Below are 26,046 nucleotides of genomic sequence, written 5' to 3' on the forward strand. Positions count from 1 at the left end.
CATAAAAATTGTGGATAGCTTTAGTTTGTAATGGCTGCAAGAAACAACCAATTAGATTCTTCAATTCAGTTTAAGTCAAGAAGAATTTATTATAGGGAAACAACTTAGGATACAGAAGCTAAGGGCAGAAATATCTGGTTAAAGTTTCATTAGGAGCCATCAGGGACCAATGAATCCAATCTTGCCCTTTGTCTCTGGGACCCGAGTCCTTTCTGGTGCTCTTCATGCATATATTTAATTATACTCTCTATCTTTACTGGCTTATTTCAACATTTTAAGCAAGGTGGGACTTAATAAACCAAGAACATAGGTTAGGATATCTGTTTAACCTCATTGTCATAATGTGCTATACAACAGTGTTTTGATAGGTAATTTTCAAAAGACAAAACAAAACTATCTAGCCATTTTTATAAAGTACTCTTATTTAAGGTCCAAATTTATAAAAGAAATAAAAGATAACCCAGAGGACTCCCTTCAAATGACATCCATACATAACCTTATAGTTCTATTCCTGAAACTAAGTAAGTGGAATATGAGCCTCATTTCTCAGAAGGAACATTTGGGACCACCTCAGTTCAGTTCCCCGTGGCCCCACAGCACCACACACCTGATGGGAGCCGCAGGTGACACGACGCAGAGGAAGCATAGCAAAGCAGGCAGGGGACACTTAGCCTCTAAAATATCTGTCAGGTATGTCTTTGGCTTTTCCTCGTTCTTGTTTTGGTTTTCCTGAGTCACCTTATGTATTTTACATGTCATTGTAACCCACAGGCATTTCTGTGATCAGCCATCATCCCTCCTTTGTGAACCAATAGAGACATCATCAAGCAAAGGCATAGCCTGGGCTTCACTGACTCTTTACAAATCAGTTCCACAACACCCAGAATGAGCGTTTAGATAAAGCACTTGAACAATAGTCATATAGCCCAAGTATAGAAATCCAACATATAGAGGAAATAAAACTTTCTATAAAGCCTGTGTATGAAACTCTGGAACCCCAGTCGAACCTTCCATATATCCCTTGACAGCCCAGGAAGTACCACTTGGCTAGATAATTAATGTTAACTGCAGACATTAATCTCTAGTTTCCAGGTTTGGGAGAGAGAATGATAAGGAATAAAAAGAAGAGAAAAGAAGAATGTTGCTGGTAGTATGACTATACTTTGTAGGCATGGATTTCACCTTACCATTTGCTTATTCAAAGGTAAGTATGACTTCATGCCTATTTCAAGAAGCTCACTGATATTATCCATGTGGCATGCCTTCCATGAAACTAGGTTCCTTCACCTTATGTTAGTAACTAACCCAAGATCTTAAAATCAACTTCTGCTGAGCCTAAAATTCCTCCCCTTAGGGATGATTATTTTTTCTATGCAGAGACATTGCAGTCTTGTGAAGCTACATGATCTAAAGAGAATGTTCATAATGGAAGTCGGCCACCCCACTCCTTGTTCCACTTCGAATTCCTCCAGGTATTGGAGACATCATTGGACCTCCTTGAAGGTGTAGCTGTATGTCTCAGTGATGTGTCATGCTCTGGATTCTGCTTCAAAACTCTTGATTCATCAGCGCACACGACTTTTCCATGAATAATTTATCCCAGAATTAATGTTTTATGCTCTGAACTGGGCCCTGCTTTCAAAACACAGGAAGTGAAATTCTCAGAACGGATAAAGGAAAGTAAATATAGAATCCAGAACATTTTAGGCTTGACAGGAAGTTGAAAGAGTTTTAAAAAGGGCTAATTTTTATTTTTATTTTCTATGAGTTACAACTTCTCTTGTGGTTAATGACAAGGTAGGGGAAAGAAGAATATTTGTATTTGCCACTGTGGAGAATAAAACGGGTTGATGACAGCAGCATAGCAGGATTACCTGGTAACTTTTCAGTGCTCCATGGAGATTGAAGGCTTTAAGGTTTGGGAGGTACAGCATGCAAGAAAGGTTATCCCTTGAAAAATCGCTAATATGAAAGGGGAAAAGGTGGGCAGTTACATTCAACTGAGACTGGAATCTCTCTGCTAATATCCCTGATAAGAGGACAATGAGTAAGAAAGTTGGGAATACCGTCCGGAGAGTGTGTCGGGAAGAGGATCACAGAGTCTGCAGCCGCAGTGAAGGAAAGCAAAGGCCGGAAGCTGCTAATAAATATGAATAAAGGATGGCATCTATGGGCTTATGGTACAAAGAAAATATTTTTTTAAAAGGATTGGTATAGATGTTGGGTCACAAAAAGAGGAGGAATAAATGGCTGTGACCACAAAGGCAGTTCTAAATATATTATTTCACAAAAGAAATCAGTCCAGATGATTACAGAGAGAGAGGCTAAAAATTGGGGTCATGAAGGTAGATAGATGAAACCATTGGTTTAGGTTTAAGCAAGTTGAGAAAAAAATAGAATCTAAAGGAGGGCCTGAAAGCTAGGATGGATCACAGCTGAGATCCTACCCACAAATACCTTCTCAAACTTGAACTCTTTTTCCCATCACACGCTACTTATTTGAACTCTATATAAACTTTTTAAAAGCCTCAACATAGCTCTAACACACAATGAGGGATCTTTTACTCTTTTTTAAAGTGTATTCTTGGTAAAATTCATAAAAAATATATTTTTGTAACAAAATGAAGCTATTTTGGTTTTGAAATGTTATCCGTTTTGGTGCTGATAAGGTATCATCTTTCTCCACAGCCTCAGTTGCTGAAGCTAAATTTTCTTGTCACCAAAAATGACTGGGTGAGAGACCCCATATTGTGAAGGATTCTACTAACAAGCTGAATTTTTACATCATCATTTAGTTTTGCATTTCAATCAAATGAATCAACTTGCCAGTTTGAATGTCTTATTAAAGTAGTATCACGCTATTTAATTATCTAGTTTAGACAAATTAAGGAAATACCACTTTATAACTTAGAAAGCCTTATCAAGGACACAATAATTTCTGTATGCGTATAATCAAAAGACTTTCATCCTTACTTAAATTGATTCCTCAGTATTAAAGACATCTGTTTGAGAATTGTGACAATACCCTAAAATAAATATAAAATATGTAGCAGGAAGGAGTGCAATGGGGGAAAGAAAGCATAAACCGTCTGCTGTCTTCAGTAGTGTACTTGAATCAAGTTTTGCCAATCCCGACCCACCTACCTGTCAATGTATGACCCTAAAATGATAGATTTATAGTCATAAGAGGCTTTTTTTTAAAAAAACATCTTTCATTTCTTTATATCTTCTTAAACCATGTTCCGAATGCCGGCGCTGGTTTTAGTTCAGCTGAAGCTGCCTTGAAGATAAGAGAAGAAGCCAGTTCCCTGAGCCTGTAAAAGTTGTCCCGAAATTTATTTCTAGTTCTGAGTGACTCAGCACCATCTCTCTTCTTTTTATTTTTTATTTTTTATTTTTTGTCTGATTACTTGAATGGCAATTTTAAAGGCATGATTCACTTTGTGTCACTAATTTTTATTCTCTAGGAACGTCTGATGACTGGTGACTATTCCAACAAGTGGGAGTTTGTGTTCTGTGCCACGTTTCTGAAGTCCAAGCATATTTCTTAAAAAAGAGAGTGTGTATGCCCATGTTGTTACAATTAGCAAGAAGGACCAAGTCAAGCCACAATTATACAGTCTGTTTCTAGCTTCTTAAAGCAATAGGAAGTGTTTTCACTGGTGTTTTATAATTTGTTTTTTAATTTTTTATTTATTTATTTATTTATTTTGGTGGTTAGGGGTGAGTTTTGGGAAAATAATATATTAGAAGAACTTATCCTTAGTTTTTCCAAAGGGGAAGTGTGGATATATACTTAAACCTACACAACTCTTGGATACTTTCTCATGGTTTTCATCTTGGTAGGTTCCAGGTCACCAGATGCTTTCTGAGCTCTTCTCTTTTATACTGAGGTTATGGAAATCTAGGCAGAAAGGGCCACTTAATTAATTGGTGGATCCAAGAAAAGAAAAAAATGGGGAGACTACTCTATCATCTAGTGCCTTGCAGGACAGACAGGCTCCAGGTGCACACGCTGCAGGAGAGCCCAGCACATGAGACTTAGCTCTTTCCATGTGTGAGTTGTACCAATGGACCTCAGTTTTGCTCTTTGGACATACTCCACATTTTCATATGCAAGATTTAAAGGCAGTTGCAAGGCCTCTTGTAAGACGTTATTTACCACACCAAACATTTATGGTGCAATTTACCATCTGGGTGATCCATCACCATCTTAGTGTGGCCAACCCTCCCTCCATTCCGTTATAGTCCCTGGCTCACTGATTTTTTTTTTTTTTGGTTTTGTTTTTTTTTTATTTTTTTTTATTTTTTTTATTTTTTATTACACTTTTAAGTTTTAGGGTACATGTGCACATTGTGCAGGTTAGTTACATATGTATACATGTGTCATGCTGGTGCGCTGCACCCACTAACTCGTCATCTAGCATTAGGTATATCTCCCAATTCTATCCCTCCCCCCTCCCCCCACCCCAAAACAACAGTCCCCAGAGTGTGATATGCCGGTTCCTGTGTCCATGTGATCTCATTGTTCAATTCCCACCTATGAGTGAGAATATGCGGTGTTTGGTTTTTTGTTCTTGCGATAGTTTACTGAGAATGATGTTTCCAGTTTCATCCATGTCCCTACAAAGGACAGGAACTCATCATTTTTTATGGCTGCATAGTATTCCATGGTGTATATGTGCCACATTTTCTTAATCCAGTCTATCATTGTTGGACATTTGTGTTGGTTCCAAGTCTTTGCTATTGTGAATAATGCCGCAATAAACATACGTGTGCATGTGTCTTTATAGCAGCATGATTTATAATCCTTTGGGTATATACCCAGTAATGGGATGGCTGGGTCAAATGGTATTTCTAGTTCTAGATCCCTGAGGAATCGCCACACTGACTTCCACAATGGTTGAACTAGTTTACAGTCCCACCAACAGTGTAAAAGTGTTCCTATTTCTCCACATTCTCTCCAGCACCTGTTGTTTCCTGAGTTTTTAATGATTGCCATTCTAACTGGCGTGAGATGGTATCTCATTGTGGTTTTGATTTGCATTTCTCTGATGGCCAGTGATGATGAACATTTTTTCATGTGTTTTTTGGCTGCATACAAGTCTTCTTTTGAGAAGTGTCTGTTCATGTCCTTCGCCCACTTTTTGATGAGGTTGTTTGTTTTTTTCTTGTAAATTTGTTTGAGTTCATTGTAGATTCTGGATATTAGCCCTTTGTCAGATGAGTAGGTTGCGAAAATTTTCTCCCATTTAGGCCCCATAACAATTAATGCCACCTAAGTTTTGGTGGCATTTAATTCAAGAGGTTGACTCAGAATTGCACTTACATGGAAGTGTTGTGTTGTTGTTGTTGTTGCATGGCCTTTCATTATTCCTGATTTATCCTCTTGCTGTATGCATCTACTGATGCCCTGTGAGAGTCATTACTCCTGATTTATCCTCTTGCTGTATGCATCTACTTATGTCCAGCGAGAGGAGCTAGTGTGGGAAAATCAACACCTAGTAGTCAACGTGTCCCCTAACAAAAGTTACTTGAAGAAAAGGAGGATTTAAGAAATCACATTTTAGTGGATTTATAGTTAAATGTAACCATTAATCCATACACTATGGTGAGCAGAAACGCCTCAATAAATAGGTTCTGTTCATTTTTCACATTCAAGAAACCACTGTTATCTCGTACTTGTTCCCACCAAAAATCAATCTCCTTAGATGTAATTCTAATAATGAAAAATATTAGAATTTGTATGGAATAGGACAGATGTAAAATAAATCCTATGTTTTAGAATTAATTTTTCAGAATCCAAGCAAATCCTTAGGAACCCAGGAAAGGAAACAATCATTGTAAAAGTTAATATTGCCATATTTAGAATTAATAGCAAAAATTTTGCTGATTCAACTTATGTAAATCAGTGTTTTTTAAATCAGCATTACTGAAAATAAAATCAAATTGAATTTAATACATAAAGTTTCTGCTTTATTTCAGTCTAAAATTTCTTTCCAAAAGAAATATTCAGTCAGAAAATTTGTATGCAAACATCATGCACTATAATTTACTTATTGTTTGGAAAACCTTCAGCATAAATAATTTCAGTTTCAGCAGATGAGATTATGATAACTTTAAAGACAGTACTAATTGACTAATAAAAGAGATGAAATCCTTTCCATCAGCATAGCTGAAAAGAAGTTTCTTCTTTTCAGAAGTTCAATTCAAAGAGGAGTCCCTACAGCCCTACATTTCTTGGGTTTATAAAATAATTATAAGATGTTTGAAAACCAATGACTATAAACTTTCTTATACCTTTCTACCTACAAAAAAAAGTTTCTGATTTTATGGCTGAAAAGTAATGTCTTAATACAGAAAATTTGAAGAACACAGAAATTACACAAACACACACACACGCACGTGCGTGTACACAGGAAGCAAGTCTTCCATAATCCCTACCCAGAAATTATTTTGGCACCATTACTAAAATCCAGTTGTCCAATTTTGTGAATCTGTTTCTTCAACTGGACACTTGGTTTTTGATAAAAGTGCCAAGGGAAGTCACTGGGGTGAATTAGCACATCAAACATGCTTACTACATCATCTGGTAAGTGGCAATTATGAACACAAAAAGACAACACTATGCATTCAGTAGAATAGCAAAAATCAAAAACACCAACAATACCTACTATTAACAATCATGTGGAACGATTGGAACTCTCATGCACTACTGATGAGAATTTAAAATACTACCACAACTTTGGAAAACAGTTGTCTTAAAAAGTTAAACATGTACTTACCATTTGTCCTAGCAACTTACTTGTATGTATTTACCCAAGAGAAATAAAAACTTACGCGTACAAAATACTTCAGTACAAATATCTATGTTCATGATAATCCAGAATTGGAAACTAGAATTGGTATCAACCAGTGAATGGATACAAAAATTTATTATATCCAGACAATTGAATACTATGTAGCACGGCCATACCACCCTGAACGCGCCCGATCTCGTCTGAATACTATGTAGCAATATAAACAATAAACTGTTGATACATGTAACAACAGAACTCAATCTCAAAATCAGTGTGCTTAGTGAAAGAAGCCGGTGAAAAAGTGTTCAATGTATAATTCAATTTATAGACAATGTTAGAAAATGTAAAGTAATCAATACAACACAATCCATACCTTTGGTTGCCTGGGGCTAGGTGGAGATAGTTCCGGACAACAAAAGAACATAAAGAATCTTTTTTTTTTTTTTTTTTTTTTAGGGTGAAGGGAGTGAAGGGAGGAAACAGAAGTATCTCGGATCTTGTCCAAGGTGATGGGTTTGTGTGTGTGCATGACTCTTGAACTCATCTAACTGTACACTTTTACTTGAGGCACATTGCTATACATAAATTATATTTCAAACAAATTAAATTTTTAAAATTTTAAAAGCAATATTAAAAGAAAAAATCAAGATACAAATTGAATACAACCTTAAGTAACAACAATGCAAAAGTCCCTGGTCAGTGAGTGGGTAGTTGAGAAATTAATAAAATGAAGACAGTCATTTTGTAATATTAAGGATGATGCTTTTTCACAGTGTTCCAACATTTTAAAATATTTTATAATTTTTAATTTCTATTAACAGTAATAAAATTGAGAACACCATGGCAGAACACTTCATCCTCTGCACTCTGATGGAAATAGTGTTTGTTCCTGCATTGTTCCCGGGGAGACAATTTGGCTGAATGAAACACTTGGATTGCTTTTAATACTGGTACTGGAGGACTCTGTCACAATTTGTCTCATGGATTGTAGAGCGGATAGGACTTCTGTCTCACATTAATACATCCTTAAACTAAAGATTTTTCTCTGCTAGTTTTTTTTTTTTTTTCCTGGATTTCTAAGAGCCATAGATGCTTCCCTGATCTTTAGTTCCTGATAGAAGCCTTAATCCTCACAGCTGTGGACAGCGTTGGCAGCTGAAGGCTCACAGCAAGTCTCTCAAGGAGATTGCCTACTCTTTCCACAGGACTTGCCCTGAGCCAAAGATTGCTTCTTTGCTTAAGGTGACTCTTGCTGTCTAGGAGGAGCTGCAGCCAGTGATTTTTTTCCAGGATACGGCATATGATACCTCAATTCTGGGCAAATTTCAAGACCTTTCCAACCTCCAGATTCCCCATGAGATTGGCTGGGTCCTTTCTTGCAAGGGCATCGCAGTTTGCCTCCCTGTAACCAGTCTTGTCCTTTTACTCACCCACATCTATCACTAGAGTGCTCTCCATACATTTCCTGCCAGAGTATCTCAACCTCAAAGACTAGTTTCCAGAGAATCCCACCTCAGACACTTCATACTAAAACTAGTCTGAAGAAGAACACTTTATAATGAGATTTTACAGGTGCATAATGTCTCTTGCCAATTGTCTGACCCTCCCTGGTCTGGAGTGGATTTTGAGTAGACCGTAGCATGCAGTAGCCATGTGGCTGTTAAAACTTCCACTGGTGGAGAATGGGAATAGGGGAAGAGTGGAAGAGAATGCACTAGCAGGTGCAATATCCCCGGCAGCTGATAGATGTGTGGGAAGTCATAATTAAAAAGTAAAGTAATTAGGTGGTTCTTAGTAAATGCTATGGATGTACTAATGAAAGGAAAGAGTGATTACTTACCACATTAAGGAAAAAGTGACAGGCATTTGGACATCTCTCGTAACATAGAAACAGAATTCCTGTCTCCCGCGTTTGGAAGGATCAGACCTAGGATGTAATTACAAAGGTCATGAAACTCTGGATAGAGTTGGTGTATGATCTGTAGCAATGCTCTACACCAAAGTCAGACCCCGGATGGGAAGGATTGGGATCCGAAGACATGGGATGTAGACATCTGGGCTGATGCTCGGGACGTCCCCAAGGACTTGGACCTCCAAATCTCCCTGGACTTTGGGATCCTGCAAAATGGCCCCACTTCCACCTACTAAAGTCTTGAACTTCACCTGTCAGATGTTTGGAGACAACGGGGAGACAATGTGTGCTCCTTCAAGTTCTGCCCCACCTCCCCTCATCTCCATGAGAGAAAAATGAGGGTCGATCATAAAACAACCTGACACAGAATGTGTTGACCCCAAGAGGAGAAAAGAGGCCATACCCAGAAGAAGCTTCAGGACATAGCACCGATTGTTGGAGTGGGCACCAATACAATCTGATTGGTGTCCTTATAGGAACAGAAATTAAAGCATAGAGATGAACAGAGGGAAGCCCCCAGGGAAGAAACAGAGAAGGTGGCCATGGGCTGTCTGGAGACAGGGTAGTATGTAGTCTAGCACATAGAACTCTAATGGTCAAAGGAAACCACCAGAGCCTCTACTAGTCAGCACGATCTGCTGTAACAATATATTAGGAACTGGGTGGTATAAACAACATAAACTTATTTCCTCATAGTTCTGGAGTCAGGAAATATCTCTTGATTAAATGTCAGCAGAGCTGGTTTCTGCTGAGGTCTCTCTCCGTGGCTTGCAGACGGCCACTTTCTCTCTGTGTCTTCACAGGGGCTTCCCTCTGTTCCTGCCTGTGCCTGAGTTTCCTGTTCTTATAAGGACACCAATCAGATTAGATTGGTGCCCATCCCAACAGCTTCATTTTAACTTAATCACGTGTTAAAAAACTCCATTTCTAAATACAGTCACATGCTGAGGTCTTGATGGTTAGGGCATCGACATATGAACGCTCAAGGGATGTAATTCAGACCATAACAATGTCAAATAAAGTCAGGGACATGGTGTGGAGATAACAGGAAGTCTTCACATCTTTCATATTGTAACTCGAAAGGGGTCTCAATCCAGACCCCAAGAGAGGGTTCTTGGATTTGGCTCAGGAAATAATTCAAGGCGAATCCATAGAGCAAGTTTATTAGGAAAGCAAAGGAATAAAAGAATGGCTATTCCTTAGGCAAAGCAGCCCTGAGGGCTGCTGGTTGCCCATTTTTATGTTTCTTTCTTGATTATATGCTAGACAAAGTGTGCATTATTCATGAGTTTTCTGGGAAAGGGGTGGGCAATTCCCGGAGCTGAGGGTTCCTCCTCTTTTTAAACCATATAGGGTAACTTCCGGATGTTGCGATGGCATCTGTAAACTGTCATGGTGCTGGTGGGAGTGTCTCTTAGCACGCTAATACATTACAATTAGCATATAATTAGCAGTGAGGACCACCAGAGGTCACTCTTATTGCCATCTTGATTTTGGTGGGTTTTGGCTGGCTGCAACCTGTTTTATCAGCAAGGTCTTTATGACCTTTATCTCGTGCTCACCTCCTATATCATCCTGTCATGAAGAATGCCTTAACCCCCTGTGAATGCAGCCCAGTAGGTCTCAGCCTTATTTTACCCAGCCCCTGTTCAAGACAGAGCTGCTCTGGTTCAAACACCTCTGACGGTATCAGTGTCCACATTAGGGATCCAAACAAATAAACAAAAGTCACTGTTGATGAAATGGGTTGCCAAGAACAGGTCACTTGTAATGTTTTGCCTGGATAAAAAATTGAGCATCAAAATGGACCCCTGAGAAAGAAAGAGCAACAGGAGACACAAGATTGCTGACTAAAACAGATGCAACAAGGTAGTGAACCATCTAGGCAACAGCAAACCCCCTCCAAAACATGTTCAAATGCAGAGATTTAGGGTTTTCAAAGATGAGAAGGGGATAAAATTCAATGCAGAAAAAAATAGTAAACTCCTTTAGTGATGGAAAAAAATAGAGTAATATAAAATACACATTTCAGTAAGTGTCAGGATAAATGGCTAGATTGCTACATTAAACCTGTTAAGAATATTGAAACCCTTGCTTAAATAGTTACATTAAAATGTTTTTAAATGACATGTCTGGTAGTATTAAACTAGTTGGGCTGGGCATGATGGCTCACCCCTGTAATCCCAACACTTTGGGAGGCCAAGGCAGGCAGATCACTTGAGGTCAGGAGCTTGAGACCAGCCTGACCAACATGGTGAAATCCTGTCTCTACTAAAAATACAAAAATCAGCTCGGCGTGGTGGTGGGCACCTGTAATCCCAAATATTCTGGAGGCTGAGGCAGGAGAATTGCTTGAACTTGGGAAGCAGAGGTTGCAGTGAGCCAAGATCATGCCATTGCACTCCAGCCTTGGCCACAGAGAGAGACTCCATCTCAAAAAAAAAAAAAAAAGAAAAAAGAAAAAAGAAAAAAAAAAGAAAAGAAAAGTAAACTAGTTGGTGTTGGGTTCATGGATACCCGTTAAGCTGGAAAGATGAGAGCGCATACATCAGCTATAATTATGTGAGCATAAGCAATGAATGAATGTGAAGTTTTTGGCTTATTTGGGTGTCCACATGTTATTATCAACTAATATTTAAAAGAAGTCACCAGAAATAATAATTTATTACTTAGTAAACCACAGTGAAAGCAATTTTCTGTTTCAGGAATTAATAACTTCAGGAAATTACAAGGACAAACTTCTTAAAGTCACATTTTTCCTTTTAAAAGACAACTTTAGAAAACTAACTCAACTGAAATGATTTTCATTAGCAATTCTCAAGATCTTAAACATCCTGCAAGCAAGTTTACAAACCAGGCAGATGAATCACAGCTAATAATGTAGGTTTTTAGGTAAGCAAAAACATAATTCCAAGTTGATGTTGCCAATTCTTAGCTCTGATACCTGGGTGGAGTTGTTCAATTTCTCCACACCTTAGCTTTCTTCTTTTAAAAATGGGCATTGTCCAGTGTCATTTTAATAATATAGTCAACTGGGATATAGCACTTAAAGGAATAGGCATTATGAAATAGCAGTTGCTTTTATGATTAAAATGTTTTAAATATATACAGTTTATTGTATAATAAATCTGTCTTTATTATATGTTATTTGAAAAACACATTCACTCTAAACGAACCTAAAGTTGTGTATTTAAGTTTGCTTGTGTGTTTTTTAAAATGTGATTTTCAATATTCAAATGAGAAAAATCCTAATTCCTCAATAAAGAAGCCAAAAGTAAAGAGCACAAGTCTGAGAAACCTGCGGTGTTTGCAATATTATTCTAATGACATAGAGCCTTCTTATCCACTCCCATCAGATCTTATTCTTCATAGGAGAACTTACCAGTTAATAAATTAAAAACTGTGTGATTGCTCTTAGCTACCAGCTGGTATCAGGTAGGACATGTGGGCACACTTACCTCAGTGTTTCCTCATTGCATTAAGCTCTTTCCTTGTGGGGAACATGTAAGCCATTCCTCACAAGGATAAAAGTTTAAAAAGGGAGCAAACACTTGTTCACAAGAATGGGTATCAAGGTTTTTATTTGTATTTAATAGGGAAATACTATACATTATAAATAACGCTGAATGCATTGTCATAAATTCACTTTATAAGAAATCTACCAAAACTATTTAGAAGTAACTGACATTTTTACAAAATCATATGTACAATGAAATGCCATCAAAATAAATGTGTACCTACATGTTTGAAATTTTCTAGAGTATCTGTCAAAATGCTAAGAGTGGTTCTTTGGATCATGTAGTTATGTATTTCTGTTACCTAGTTATTCACCCTAAAATGTATTTTTCTATCATTAAGACTGTATTATTACTAATAAAAACATGAGAAAAGTTATATTTATATACTGTATTTATGAAGTTTCTCATTTTTTGAACCCTCTGAGACTGAAAACTTGCTCTTGTAGGAAAAAAAAACAATTTATTTTTGTCCAATAAAACATTTATAAAGTTTCTCTTCTTCACGAAGTCTCTGCTGGTCATGTATAAACTTGGTCTCAAAGACGTAAACACTAAATGCCGTTCTTGTTACAATCATCGTCTTTCATGAAATTCCTCTCTGGTGTGAGTCCTTTGAATTGAAGGTATGAGCGCAAATGGAAACTTTTGTCCCACTTACCATATTAATAAGCTTTATTTCCTCCATAGGACCACAGATCCTTACCTAATTCTCATCTTTAAATGTATTTTCTCTGTATGAAGCATTTGTACAACATATTTCCCAAGCGTTCCTTCATGCATCTGTGGGCAATGCATTCTAATTCTCCATTGTGAATTGCATGCTTGTTACTAGGCCCCGGGGACTGCTGTCCTCCTGTGCATTTCAGCATTTCAGCTGTCCATTATGACCAACGCGGCCACCTGTATAGTATGGGGCTATTTGCTCTTCAGGTGAAGCAAAAGTGCCCACCTAAGAATGCTTCTGTGCATTCCTCCCTTCGAACATTTTCTAGTTAACAAACTGATGTGTCACTTTTGACCATTCATTGAGTAGTCTTTATTCCCAAAGACATAAAACATAAATACTTAAGATTTTCAACTCCTGGAGTCTCCTCTGTAAAGGCACATCCCATTCCTCTAATTTCTGAAAACAAGACATCAGTCTCCTTCTGGAGAGCTGGGTGCATCTTATTTGTATTGATTGTTGGAGAAGCATTGTTGAGGTGTCAACATGCGGTTCTGGCTCTCAGACATCTTTGGCTTTCAGAGGCCTAACTGGTCATTGTTAGGCATTCTGGACAAAAATATAGATCAACATGTTTCAAGCAGTTAAATCATGGACCCAAGTGATTTGACTTTCAAGGCAGTTTTCAGTCAATTTTCATAATGGCCCCAGATCACTATAGTTCCTTATTGAAAGTTTGTTCTACCCTGCTTTCTGAGAACTCTAAGTTTTTCCATTCTTGCTCAGTAAAGTGGCTGGTGTGATCTGCACATTTTACTAATATGTGGGTGAAGGTCACAATCTAGAGCAGTGTGAACTCTTGTAGGGGAAAAGAACCAACAATTCATTAGTTTTGTGTGTGTGTGCGTGTGTGTATGTGTGTGTCTATGAAAACACTCTACTAGCATCTTCCTCCAAAATTGACAATATTAAGAAGCCAAATAAAAAGTAAACAAACAAAAACTATGTCTCACCCCTAATTTATTCTGAGGTGTGTTTACTGCATACCATTAAGCATTTTCTAATTAGTCTCCATAATTATAATTGAAGGCAAAACACATGTGTAGTAAGTATTTGGTGTTACTTTTATGAAATATTTTATACTGCAATAAATAGAAACAATAATGTGGGTGATAAGTTCTATATAACTTGTATCTAATCATAATGAAGTGTATTATATAGAGTCCAAAATACCTCCTAAAGGCATTTGATTCTTCATCTGTGTTGGAATGCATTGCTTATCAGAATATTCTAATAAAATTTAAAATACACAAATATGTGTTTTTCTTCCATACATGTGCTATAAATTTGCCTATAAAGTGGAAAAAAGAAATAAAAAGAGGGCCGGGCTTGGTGGCTCAGACCTGTAATACCAGCACTTTGGGAGGCCGAGGTAGGCAGATCACGGGATCAGGAGATCAAGACCATCCTGGCCAATATGGTGAAACCCCGTCTCTACTAAAATACAAAAAATTAGCTGGGTGTGATGACATGCACCTGTGGTCCCAGCTACTTGGGAGGCTGAGGCAGGGGAATCGCTGGTACCGACGAGGCAGAGGTTGCAGTGAGCCGAGACCATGCCACTGCACTCCAGCCTGGTGACAGAGCAAGACTCTGTCTCAAAAAAAAAAAAAAAAAAAAAAAAAAAAGAAAGAAAAGAAATAAGAGACTCACAATGTATACTTAGTAGATATTGCATAGGGCTCCACTATTTTCTAAATTGATATTTTCATAAGCTGTTAGTCTTTACCCCATTAAGCAGCATATGTATGATTCATCATGTTTTTAAATAGAAAATTTATCCCATGCTGTTGTACTGTCAACTAGCATATAATGTGATAAAAATATCATTAAATGGTTCATGCTAAGGCCAAAAGGATACCTGTGTTGTTATGGCAGGAAAGACCATTTTGACACAACATACCAGGTAGCCGATAAGAATTGATTTGCCTCAGGAGGTGTTGTCTAGTCAGAGAATAAACAATGAATTAGGTGTGGACCTCATATTATAGTCTTTTCTCACAACTAATCAGTCGTGAGACGTTGCCAAAGTTGCTATCTTACAAGATCTTGGTTTCCTTCTCTGTAGAATGCGTAGCTTGAAATGTTTTTATTCTAATGTCTCTTCAGTTATGGCATCTGAATCACAAACACATCTTCAATGTCTAGAACAGTGCCTAATTGAATATATTTAATTCAACAAAAATGTATTGAGTTTAGTGTTAAATGCAGAGAAAGACACCAAGAGCTAAAGATAAAATAGTGGGCAGAAGCAGCAAACATTGTCCTAGAACGTGTCTTGTTTAAACTAGGTGGAGTTGGTCAGATATTCCAGCCTAAATGTTCCATGAGTCCAAATAACCATAATTCACATCCATCTAAAATTTTGCCTTGGAAATTTTGTATAATGACAAATGAAATATGACCATAAACCATAATTTTCTCTGTTTAAATTTTCACTTGCAGATACGTGGGAGATTGCATATTTTCTTTTGTAAAGTTATTTATAGTTCTTCCTACTCCCTCAACCCCGTCAAATATCTTAATTTTCAATTGCATTAGTATATCTTGTCTCACATGTACATTAAAAGGCAAAGTTCAGCTCTGTTTTATAAACGTCAGTCAAATCCCTCTACTAATTTTCTTAAACATGAAGTCTGTTGGGGTTTCTTTCACAAGAATTGGTTCTATGTTTAAAGTAATAAAAAGCGCTGTTTTCACATACAAATAAAAGAGAATATTGAGGTTAGTCCTTGGGTTTAAAATCCTAAAGATTATGAAACTTGGTCCTAACTTCCCTTTTCATGTAGTGTTATCAATGACACAATGGGCTTGTTTGGTCTTAGATAAGATTTGTGAAAGGGAAAGGAAATGAACTAGTATGTATTAAAGGTCCGTGGTTGAAGCTGACATCCCCTGCAATTTAAACAAGAGAAGTTGCCAAGCAGATCTTGCTGATAAAGATTTTCCTAAGACCACTAATTTTGAATCCCTTTATAATACATAACAAACGATTACTATGGTGTAGCAAATAATTCCAGACTGGTTTTATAGCCAGACATCAGTACTGGTATCTTTACAATGCTAAGCTCAGGAATGAGTAATGGGTTATAATAGAGCCTTTTCAGTGACATTACCATGTTGCTCACTCACACATTTGATGATTCTATCCCATGTTACATAATAAGGGCAAAATATCAAATTAAAATTTTTCATAGGTACATGATATATCCAGTTCCTTCACATAATTAAAAAATTAAAATAAGATCTAAAGACCTCGTAGTTAGCTCAAGGTTGCTTTTGCTGTGTTGTGATTTTCTTGGGTTACAACATCTAAAACCACTGTTAATCTCGGAGAAGCGAGAATCATGTAATCTAGCTACCTACCGAAATACCAACAGTCTACAAAGTATCTGAGAAACATAATTACATTTAACTTTTGAGATACGTGATGGTCATCCCATTCTACAGAAAACTATGTCTGAAAGAGTTTTAAGTAATTTAGAGATGGCCTTACAATCATTAACTTTCTCCTTCTGCCACTGAAATGCAAATCTCAAAATCTCCTATTGTCCCTCCACTGGGACAATACGAGAAGATTCACTTGCTATTGTAGAGTGTTAGTACAGAAACAGGAATAAAAGGTAGCTCCATGCCTTTCAATTTTTAATTTTCAACTAAGGATCATTGTAATTATATATTTGATACTCTTTCAATTTTTCCTTAGGAATACTTTGTTTTTATTTTTCTTTTTTATGCAAATGGTTCTCCCACTAGATTGCAATCTTCTTGCGGGTGGAAAGTGGCTATTTCTAATCCATCATTTTATCATTCATTGCTCCGAGGATAGAAGTGCTGTCCCTCAACTTTGCCGTGGCAGTTTTTGTTGTTGTTGTTATTCAGAGACAGGGTCCTTCTCTGTGCCCAGGGTGGAGTGCAGTGGTGCAATTATCACTCCTGGGCTCAAGTGATACCCTCTTCTCAGCCTCCCAAGTACCTAGGACTGCACGTATGCACCTGGATATTTTATTTTTATTTTTCCCTCTTTTTTAAAAAAAATTTAGTTTGTTCTCTCTCTGAGCAATATCATTTTATTTATTTATTTTTTTATTTTATTTTGTAAAGAAGGGGGTCTTGCTATGTTACCAGGCTGGTCTCTAACTCCTGGCCTCCCAGCATTGGAATTACAGGCATGAGCCACTGCACCTGGCCCTCATGCTGATTTCTTGATAACTGAATTCAGTTTATCCCTGGAAATGCCAATTCCACCAAAGATTGAAAATGTATTTGTGTTATTTTAATGGAATTTAGCCAGCTGTGGTTGATAATTTTCGAAGTATTTAGTTAAATTGAAGATTCCATTTTAGTAAGCTGATGATTCTTTCTTTCCGCCTTCTTCTCCTCCACGTAGTTTCTATGATCTCACTTTTATGAGGAGGAGTTCGGTGTTCAGTTCCATATCCTGGTCTGGTCCTGGGTACCTGTCCTTGGTCTGTCTAGTGGTGCTTCCTGGGCCCCACTGAGGTGTGTTTTCCCACCGGTTCCCTCACGCCTCACTGACTCACTGCTGATGGGTCCATGAGTGGAGCAGCTGGTGGTCCGTTTCCTCCCACAAGTTCAATATGTAGAGCCAGGCCCACGGGCACTGCTTCCTCCCCACTCCCTGTGATGTGGCCGATCCTCAAAGATGCAGGGCGTCTTCTCTCCCTTCTCCCTGGGTTACCCAGCTTATGCTCTTGGATATGGAGTCTCCTGGGTCTACATGGCAGCAATTCCCTAGCAGTATGCTAATTCTCAATTCTTAGCCATCTTCGGTGTCTCCTATGAGGGCCATGGGACCTTTAATTGTCATATTTCATGCATGCTGGAGAGACAGAGAAGGAATGGTGAGTCAAATGTGTGCTGGGCATCTGCAGGTTCTCTGTCTGTAAACATTACATCGTCATTTTTATTCTACTGTGTGGTGGCCTCCTCAGAATTCCAAACAGAAAGTGGAGGGAAAAGTTTCCTAACACTGAATCCATAAAACTTACATGGAGTTTCTAAGCCCCTGAAACCCGCCGGCGCTTTTCTATCAAGAGCAAGCCACGGGAGATAGGGCCCACTGCAGCCCCGATGCTTTCTTGATGGTTTCTCTGAATTCTCACTCCTTTCCACCCCCAGTCTCAGGCCCAAGAAAAAGGCTTTTATGGCACTCTTATATAGCATGAGAAAGCTGTTTTTTTTTTTTTTCATACTTTTCATCTTACTAATGTTGTCGATTATAGTAAAAATTCTATGATAAGTTCACCAAACCTCTCTCTTGGTATTTAAAGTCCAGCACCGAGTGTTCTTTTCTCACAAGTTTTATAGGATGGTAGACGTTCTTCAGAGTGTTTGAAAAGTCCTTTTTGAAAGTTAAAGCTGAAATGTGACTTCTTTGCTCTTGGCAGGGTTATACCCTTCCCAAGAACCACTGAGGAGTAGCAACATTTATACTTTGTGAATATCACTCATATAGCCTTAGTTTTTCCAGAAACAAAAATTCAAGAAAAAGTTATGTTCACAAATTCTGATCTGCTTCTCTCATTAACAACATTTATTAATTAAACAGCAAATGTTTCTCAAGAGCCTATTATATAACAGGCCTTTCTAAATTCTGGGCTATGATACAGAACAAAAGACACAAAATATATAAAAAGAAACTTAAAAAAATTACACAATAAAAACATATACAAAGCCAATAAGCCCCAAAGATTTTAAGTAAGTAAGAGTTTACGTATTAAGACAAACGAATCTTCATCTTGTAGTCAATAATAATTGGAACTCTGCACTATAAAATTCCATGATTTCACAGAATTATGACCAAAAGAGATTTTACATTCATATAATATGTTGCCAAGTTCATTGTACCATCTCTGCCTATCTTTATCTCCCGAGATCTTAAAGGAGATTTGTGCTTAACTCTCAATTACCAACGCCTTGCTTCATTTTCACTACAGAAATAGTGGTAGAATTTTCCTCTTTATGTAAGATGTTTCCTAGTTAGACTGAATTTTGTATAAAAGTTTCATGAGAAAATCGAAGAGTGTCATTGTCTTCATATATTTTGTGTATATTGCTAATATAGACATTTTGGGCAATTTATTTTTTTAAATCCTCTTTACCAAACTGCCAGAATGGACAATTACTTGTTAATAATAAATAACTATATTTAATCATTAAGTGCTACATTTAATCATTAAGTGCTGTCCTAAGTCTATTGTTGTGAAGTATTTCTTAATTTATAGCATGACTCTCAAATTTTTTAGTTAACATCATACTCTGAAAATACACAGCAGGAAAATATAAAACACAGTTAGATGCAGTTTCAGAAAAGGTTAGTTACTTTTTTGTCATTTCTGGACAGCGATAAAAGGTTGGGTAAAATTTAGTTTTATTTCAAAATTAGAAGAATGCATTTTTCTATTACAAAGCTTTGTTACCAGTGGCAAATCCCACAGATCTGCAGCAAACGCCATCTGATCCTTGCCTCCTTGGAGGAAAGAATTCTGCTGAGAGGCAGAAGTAAGTTTAAGGCAGGGGAAGAAACCAAGGTCAGTTTCTGAGCAGGACTAAGAGTTTGTTAAAAAGTTTCAGAGCAGAAACGAAAGGAAGTAAATAAAGTACACTTGGAAGAGGGCCCAGCGGGTGACTTGAGAGATCCAAGTGCCCTATTTCATCCGTGACTTGAGGTTTTACACATCAGTGTGATTCTGGAGTTTGCAGTTCTGCTCGCTTGATTCTTCCCTTGGGGTGGGCTGTCTGCATGGGCAGTGGCCTGCCAGCACTTGGGGGGGGGCACATGCTCAGTGTGTTTACTGAAGTTGTGCACATGCTCACTTTAGGTGTTTTTCTTTTTTCTTTCTTATTTTTTAAAACTGTCTTAAGAAAGGAAAACCGGTATAAATGTACAGAACCTGCAGGTTTGTTACATAGGTACGCGGGTCCGGTGGTGCTTTGTTACATAGATATGCGGATGCGGTGGTGCTTTGTTACATACTTACGCGGGTGCTGTGGAGGTTCGCTACATAGGTACGTGGGTGCTGTGATGGTTCCTTACATAGGTACGCACGTGCCGTGGTGATTTGTTACATAGCTAGGCGGGTGCCGTGGTGCTTCATTACATAGTTACACGGGTGCCGTGGAAGTTCACTACATAGGTACGCGGATGCTGTGGTGGTTTGTTACATAGGTACGCAGGTGCTTTGCTACATAGGTAGGCGGGTGCCGTGGTGGTTTGTTACCTAGGTACGCGGGTGTGTGGTGGTTTGTTACATAGGCACACGGGTGCCGTGATGCTTTGTTACAGTGGTACGCGGGTGCTTTGTTACATAGGTAGGCGGGTGCCGTACTGGTTTGTTATCTAGGTACGTGGGTGTGCGGTGGTTTGTTACATAGCTACACGGGTGCCATGGCGGTTCGTTACATAGGTACGTGGGTGCCGTGGTGGTTTGTCACATAGGTAGGCGGGTGCTTTGTTACATAGGTACGCGGGTGCCGTGGTGGTTCGTTACATAGGTACGCGCGTGCCGTGGTGGTTCGTTACATAGGTACGCGGTTGCTGTGGTGGTTTGCTGCCCCTGCTGCACCTGTTGACCCGTCCTCTAAGTTCCCTCCCTCACCCTCCACCCCTCAACAGACCCTGGTGTGTGTTGTTCCTACTTGAGGCGTTTTTCATTTACCAGTTCACCATTCCTAGAGGAAGGTCATATACCAGTTAAACTCCACTATTTTGCTTCTTGGTGCCACGTTTGAGCCCACTCACCCAACGCCTGAAATCTTATCAGAAGCTGCTGATCACCAGCGTCAGGTATTTTCTATCTCTTGGGAGACTATCTTTCCCTGGCACTGGCTGCAACTAATTATTACGTTACAGAGATAGTTTAATAACCACCTGACCAACGCTTAATGGTCAGCTGACATTCCTGGGTGTTCCCTCTCCTGCCTTACTCATGTCCGCCTAACCTACCTACTCTAACAGCTTCTAAGAACGAGGAAACACGAACTAAAATAATCTTGTCGTTTTTCTTTGATTCATATTCTTTATTACGTATCTGAATAACAATCTATGTTTCCAAGGGAGTTATACAAACCCTGAATTCTACAACAGAATAAATATTATTTCTACATGTTCCAAAGATCTTATTAAAGCACACACTCCATGTCTGAAAAACTCTCTTAATAACTGAGTGTCTGTCTGATCTTTCTATTTACTGGTGAATGCAGCTTGTCTGGTATTATCCTAGTAATTCCTCTGTGTACTTTATCAACCCTTTATGCTGCAACATGAGAAGGAAACGGGAGAGTTACTAACATTAAAAAAAAAAAAAAAGGCCGGGTGTGGTGGCTCATGCCTGTAATGCCAGCGCTTTGGGAGGCCTAGGTGGTTGGATCATCTGAGGTCAGGAATTTGAGACCAGCATGATCAACATGGAGAAACCCATTCTCTACTAAAAATGCAAAAATTAGCTGGGTTTGGTGGCATGTTCCTGTAATCCCAGCTACTCGGGAGGCTGAGGCAGGAGAATCGCTTGAACCTGGGAGGCGGAGGTTGTGGTGAGCCGAGATCGTGCCATTGCAATCCAGCCTGGGCAACAAGAGTGAAACTCTCTCTACAAAAAAACAAAGAAAGAAAGAAACAAAACCCAGAAGCAACAAGTCTCAGATTTCCCTTATAGAAATTGTCTTATTATGCGTAATTTTTATTATGCATGTATAGATCAATGATGTGTCATGAATCTTAATTAATATTAATTATCTTAGTAGAAAAATAGCCAGTCAGTAGCTACTTATGCTGTGACTTCTAAAGGCAGATTCTTTGAAAACTGTTGTTGAATGTGGCAGAGAGACCCTGAACTGCATTAAAAAGAAAGAAAATGGCTGCTCTCATTAAAAGCAAAACCTCAATGCTCACCTTTGCAAATAAAAGCACCAGATTCAAACAGTTCAAACATTACAAGAGGCCAGTGTACATCTTCCTTCAGCTGAGTTAAGTTTCACGAGTCAGGACAACAATTTTACTTAGGAAGTCTTTTCTTAACATTGGCTCTAGAGAAGGTGTCATTTGCATAAACGTTCTTCCTGGCATATATTAAAATTGTCCCTAAAGACAATTTGCTGCCCTGCAGATAGAAAACATTGAAAGCTGTTGTTTTTCTCCATAATCATGTGATTTAACAGGTTTAATTCTTTAGCTATAAATAGCTTTATGCTTCTTAAAATAAGGACATACATACGTCATATGTGTAAAATTGTTGACACAAATTATTTCTGAATGTTAATGGCAAGTGTGTATTTCTGATTCTTGCCACCTCCATTATTTTCTAAAATTGCATTTGGAAGCAACTCCCTTATTGTTCATTTTTTGTGTGGCTAAATCTGAGTGAAATTCAATTATCACAAAAATAGTGTGTTTTGATTTTGTGTGTCCTGGTACTTTTGAAATTTGGAGTGTGGCCCTATCACTCCCAAGCCATTGTGTTGTCTAAATCGATTGTCTTGGTAGGCTCACACAATGGCGAAATGTTTTCATGAATGAGTAATGAGCCACATGCCCCAGCTGAGCACTCAGAAACAGGGGAACAGAATTAAAGTTAGGTTATTGCTCATCTCTTGCCAAACTTTCTCTCCTCCATTCTGTATGGTTTCCTTTGAGATTCTGTGACAGAGAGGAGATGTATCACCTGTTGCCAGAGAGAACAGGCCCCTCACCACCTTCCTGAGCTTACATGATGTTTAAGAACATGTGTTATGGAAGAAACATTAAGAAGTCAAATTTCACAATAATTTTAACAGATATTTCTCTGTTACACTCACACATTATTTTTAACTAGTAAATGACAGGGGCTTATTGTGTGAATAATTAATTTAGGTTTGGCTGCTGCATTTCTGATATTGCCACTGGCTGTTTGTGTGTAGTTTATTCCATAAATTGTGTAGTGGTACAAGCCTTTGAAAGGAATGGGCTGTGCTATCTATACATGTTCAAATCAAAATATTTGTACTTAGGAATTTAACTTTGCAAAATCGACCTTGCTAAGTCCTTCTCAAACAAGTTTCTTGTTTTGTTTTTGTTTTTTCTTGAATATATTTCTTTCATCTCAGAGCTGGGGAAAATGACCTCTGAAAATTTAGAAGACTGGATGTCACTGACTACCAAATGATGATCACTTTTGAATGAACAAAAATCCTTCAGAACTAATGTGTGGATTACAATGTTATTGGTAGAAATAATTTTTATGGTGTTGAAGAAAGATTAACCAATTCAGGGTTGGTATGTGATCTGTGCCACAATTTCCGTGGAAAATAAGTTAGCTCTCTCTTTCTACAAAGACATGATTGTACATCAGTGGCACAAATGAGAAAGTGCTAATAACATTTTGGCCCTGACTAGCAAGTGTGCATCTCTTGTCTTACTTAGTTTTGCTTGTTACCTACGGCTATAAAACTCTGAAATTTGGCAAATTGATGGAAATAAACTCAAAGTACCTTATACTGTTTCCTAGAACATTTACAAAGAATACTAAACATCTTATTGAGAATGCAACATTTCTTCCAAATGATCAGGAAGAACACAAAATTATTTGTTCAACAAGTATTTTTTGATCGCCTATGCTATGGGCAATGGATACAAAAATAAAAATAGGACATGATCCCTGCCAGCAGAAGGCTTCAAGCCCTGTCATGGAGATAGATGCAACATGAGATAATAAAATAGGCTAAGGACTTGTTAGAAGGATGCACTCATGAGAGCAGAGAAGAGAAGAGAATCCAACTCAGGACAAGGAATGGAGGCTACAGGGAAATTTTCTGAAGGTGATGCTGGAGCAAAGTCCTTACAGAAAGGAAGAGTAGGTATTGTGTAGATAAAAATCAGGGGGGTTAGCCTTTTAATAACGGGACAGCTTACACAAAGTCTTGTGGTAGGGCACTCCGCAGTCTATGCAGGAAATTTCAGTGGGAAAGTCCTTTACAGATGGAGTCAGGAGCAGCCACCAGGTCACTGAGGTCCTGTGGCATCCTGCTAAGGCAGTGGCTCTTAAACCAAAGAAAAAGTTTGGTTTTATTTTTATTTAACTTTGATAGTGACATGGTTAGATGCATATTTCAGGTAGGTTTCTAGTGGTTAGGTGGGAAGCAAGACTGCAGCTCTTTCCGTAGGTACTGTTCTGGAGAACCCCAAACAAAGATGAGGGCCTGAAAATCGGCACTACCTGAGGGCCAGCTATGTTCAACCCAGAGGCTCTATCTTCCCTTTTCTTTGTCACCACGTGTACAGTAAAGGAACAGGCAACATGGTGCCAGTAGATTTCTGCATGATAAAATATTAGAATGGGGGTGGCCAGATTTTTGCATGCTATGCAAATGGCACAGCTGGGCTGACCGATCTCTCATGCCCTGTGTAAATTAAACACCACCTCCTCAAGCTCATCTATAAAACCTCCTGTACTTCATCGTGGAAGCAGCAACTCATTTTCTCTGGGACCCCTGTCTGTACAGAGAGCTCTTCTCTTTCTTTCACCTATTAAACTTCTGCTCCTAACCTCACTCTGGTGATCTGAGTCATAGTTTTCCGTGGCTGTGAGGGAATGAATCTCAGGTATTACCCTAGGCAATGAAGTCACTTCAATATGCCTCATTCTCTTTTATCATTTTATTTGTTTTAACCTCTTCTGTTCTCACGAAAACACAATCCTCATAGATGTCTTCATGAGATGAACAGTTCTCCCAACACCATTTATTAAGGAGGTTGTCCTTTCAAAGTCGTATGTTCTTGGCACATTTGTCAAAACTCAATTGCTTATAAATGCATGGGTTTATTTCTGGGCTTTCTGTCCTGTTCCTTTGGTCAATATGTTGTTATGTGAGTACCATGCTGTTTTGATTATAAGTGCTTTGTAATATATCTTGAAGTCAGATAGTCTGATGCTTCTTTTTTTTTTTTTTTTTTTTTTTTTTTTGACAGGAGGTAGAATTTATTGGTGAGTGTTAAGAGGGGGCAGCACAGTGGAAGCCCTTTTGAAAACAGGGCCCGCCACTTGTCCAGAGGGCCATGACTGGGGATGTACTTGACCCCATAGCCATCTGGGATGAGCCAATCCTCAGCCACCATGTCTTCAAATTCATCCACATTGAACTTGGTGAAGCCCCACTTCTTTGAGACATGGATCTTCTGGCAGCCAGGGAACTTGAACTTGGCCCTGCATAGGGCCTCAATCACATGCTCCTTGTTCTGCAGTTTGGTGCAAATGGACATGATAAGTTGGCCAATGTGGACCCTGTCCACAGTGTCCTGGGCCTTTTCCAAGGCACCTCACATGTCTGTTTGGAGCCTGCATTGGGTTAGTGCAAGTTCAGAGGCAAGAACATACATCTGAAAGCCTGTCTCCAAGGTCCCTTAGAGCAACCCATACAAGAAATGGGCAGCATACACTACAGGGAAGCAGCTGTTTGCAGCCATTGCACATTGGACCCCTATGAAGAAAGGAACTCAGTTGGCTGAACTGGTTGCAGCAGCTTTGTTCTTTTTACTTAAGATTGTGGCTACTTGGGGTCTTTTGTGGTCTCATGCAAATTTAAGAATTTTTTTTTCATTTCTGTGAAAAATAACATTAGAATTTAAATAGTGGCTGCATTGAATCTGTAGATCACTTTGGATAGTATGGACATTTTAACAATGTTAATTCTATTAAGCAATAAGCACAGCATACCTTTCCATTTATTTGTGTGATTTTTAAAAGAATTTTCATGAGTTTTACAGTTTTCTGTATACAAGTCTTTTACCACTTTAAATTTATACCTAAGTATTTAATTTGTTGTTGCTGTTGTAAATAGGATTCTTTTCTTTATACCTTTTCCAGATAGCTTTTTATTAGTGTATAAAAATGCTACCAATTTTGTGTGTTGATTTTGTATCCTGTGACTTTACTGGATTTATTTATCAATTCTATTAGCTTTTAGTGGAGTCGTTACAGTTTTCTCTGTATAAGATCATATTGTCAGCAAACAGACAATTTCACTTTTTCCCTTCCTATTAGGGTGACTTTTATTTATTTCTCTTGTCTAATTGCTCCAGCTCAGACTTCCACAGCT

At 38.4% G+C, this 26,046-nt stretch overlaps 1 long non-coding RNA gene and 1 other non-coding gene across 3 annotated transcripts in view; both read right to left on the reverse strand.

The window, feature by feature from the left end:
* Nucleotides 1-26,046, reverse strand: part of LOC134730858 (uncharacterized) — a 303,347-nt gene that overhangs the window by 106,637 nt on the left and 170,664 nt on the right. For both annotated transcript variants that reach the window (XR_010112863.1, XR_010112864.1), the window contains one exon: nt 8,641-8,727. This is a non-coding gene — a long non-coding RNA (uncharacterized LOC134730858). The remainder of the gene's footprint in view (nt 1-8,640; nt 8,728-26,046) is intronic.
* On the reverse strand, nt 25,334-25,467 carry LOC112440755 (small nucleolar RNA SNORA70). The gene has a single exon (XR_003028769.1). It is a non-coding gene; the product is annotated as a small nucleolar RNA SNORA70 (small nucleolar RNA).

The sequence above is a fragment of the Pan paniscus genome, chromosome 7 (genome assembly GCF_029289425.2).
Source record: "Pan paniscus chromosome 7, NHGRI_mPanPan1-v2.0_pri, whole genome shotgun sequence".
Classification (NCBI taxonomy): Eukaryota; Metazoa; Chordata; class Mammalia; order Primates; family Hominidae; genus Pan; species Pan paniscus.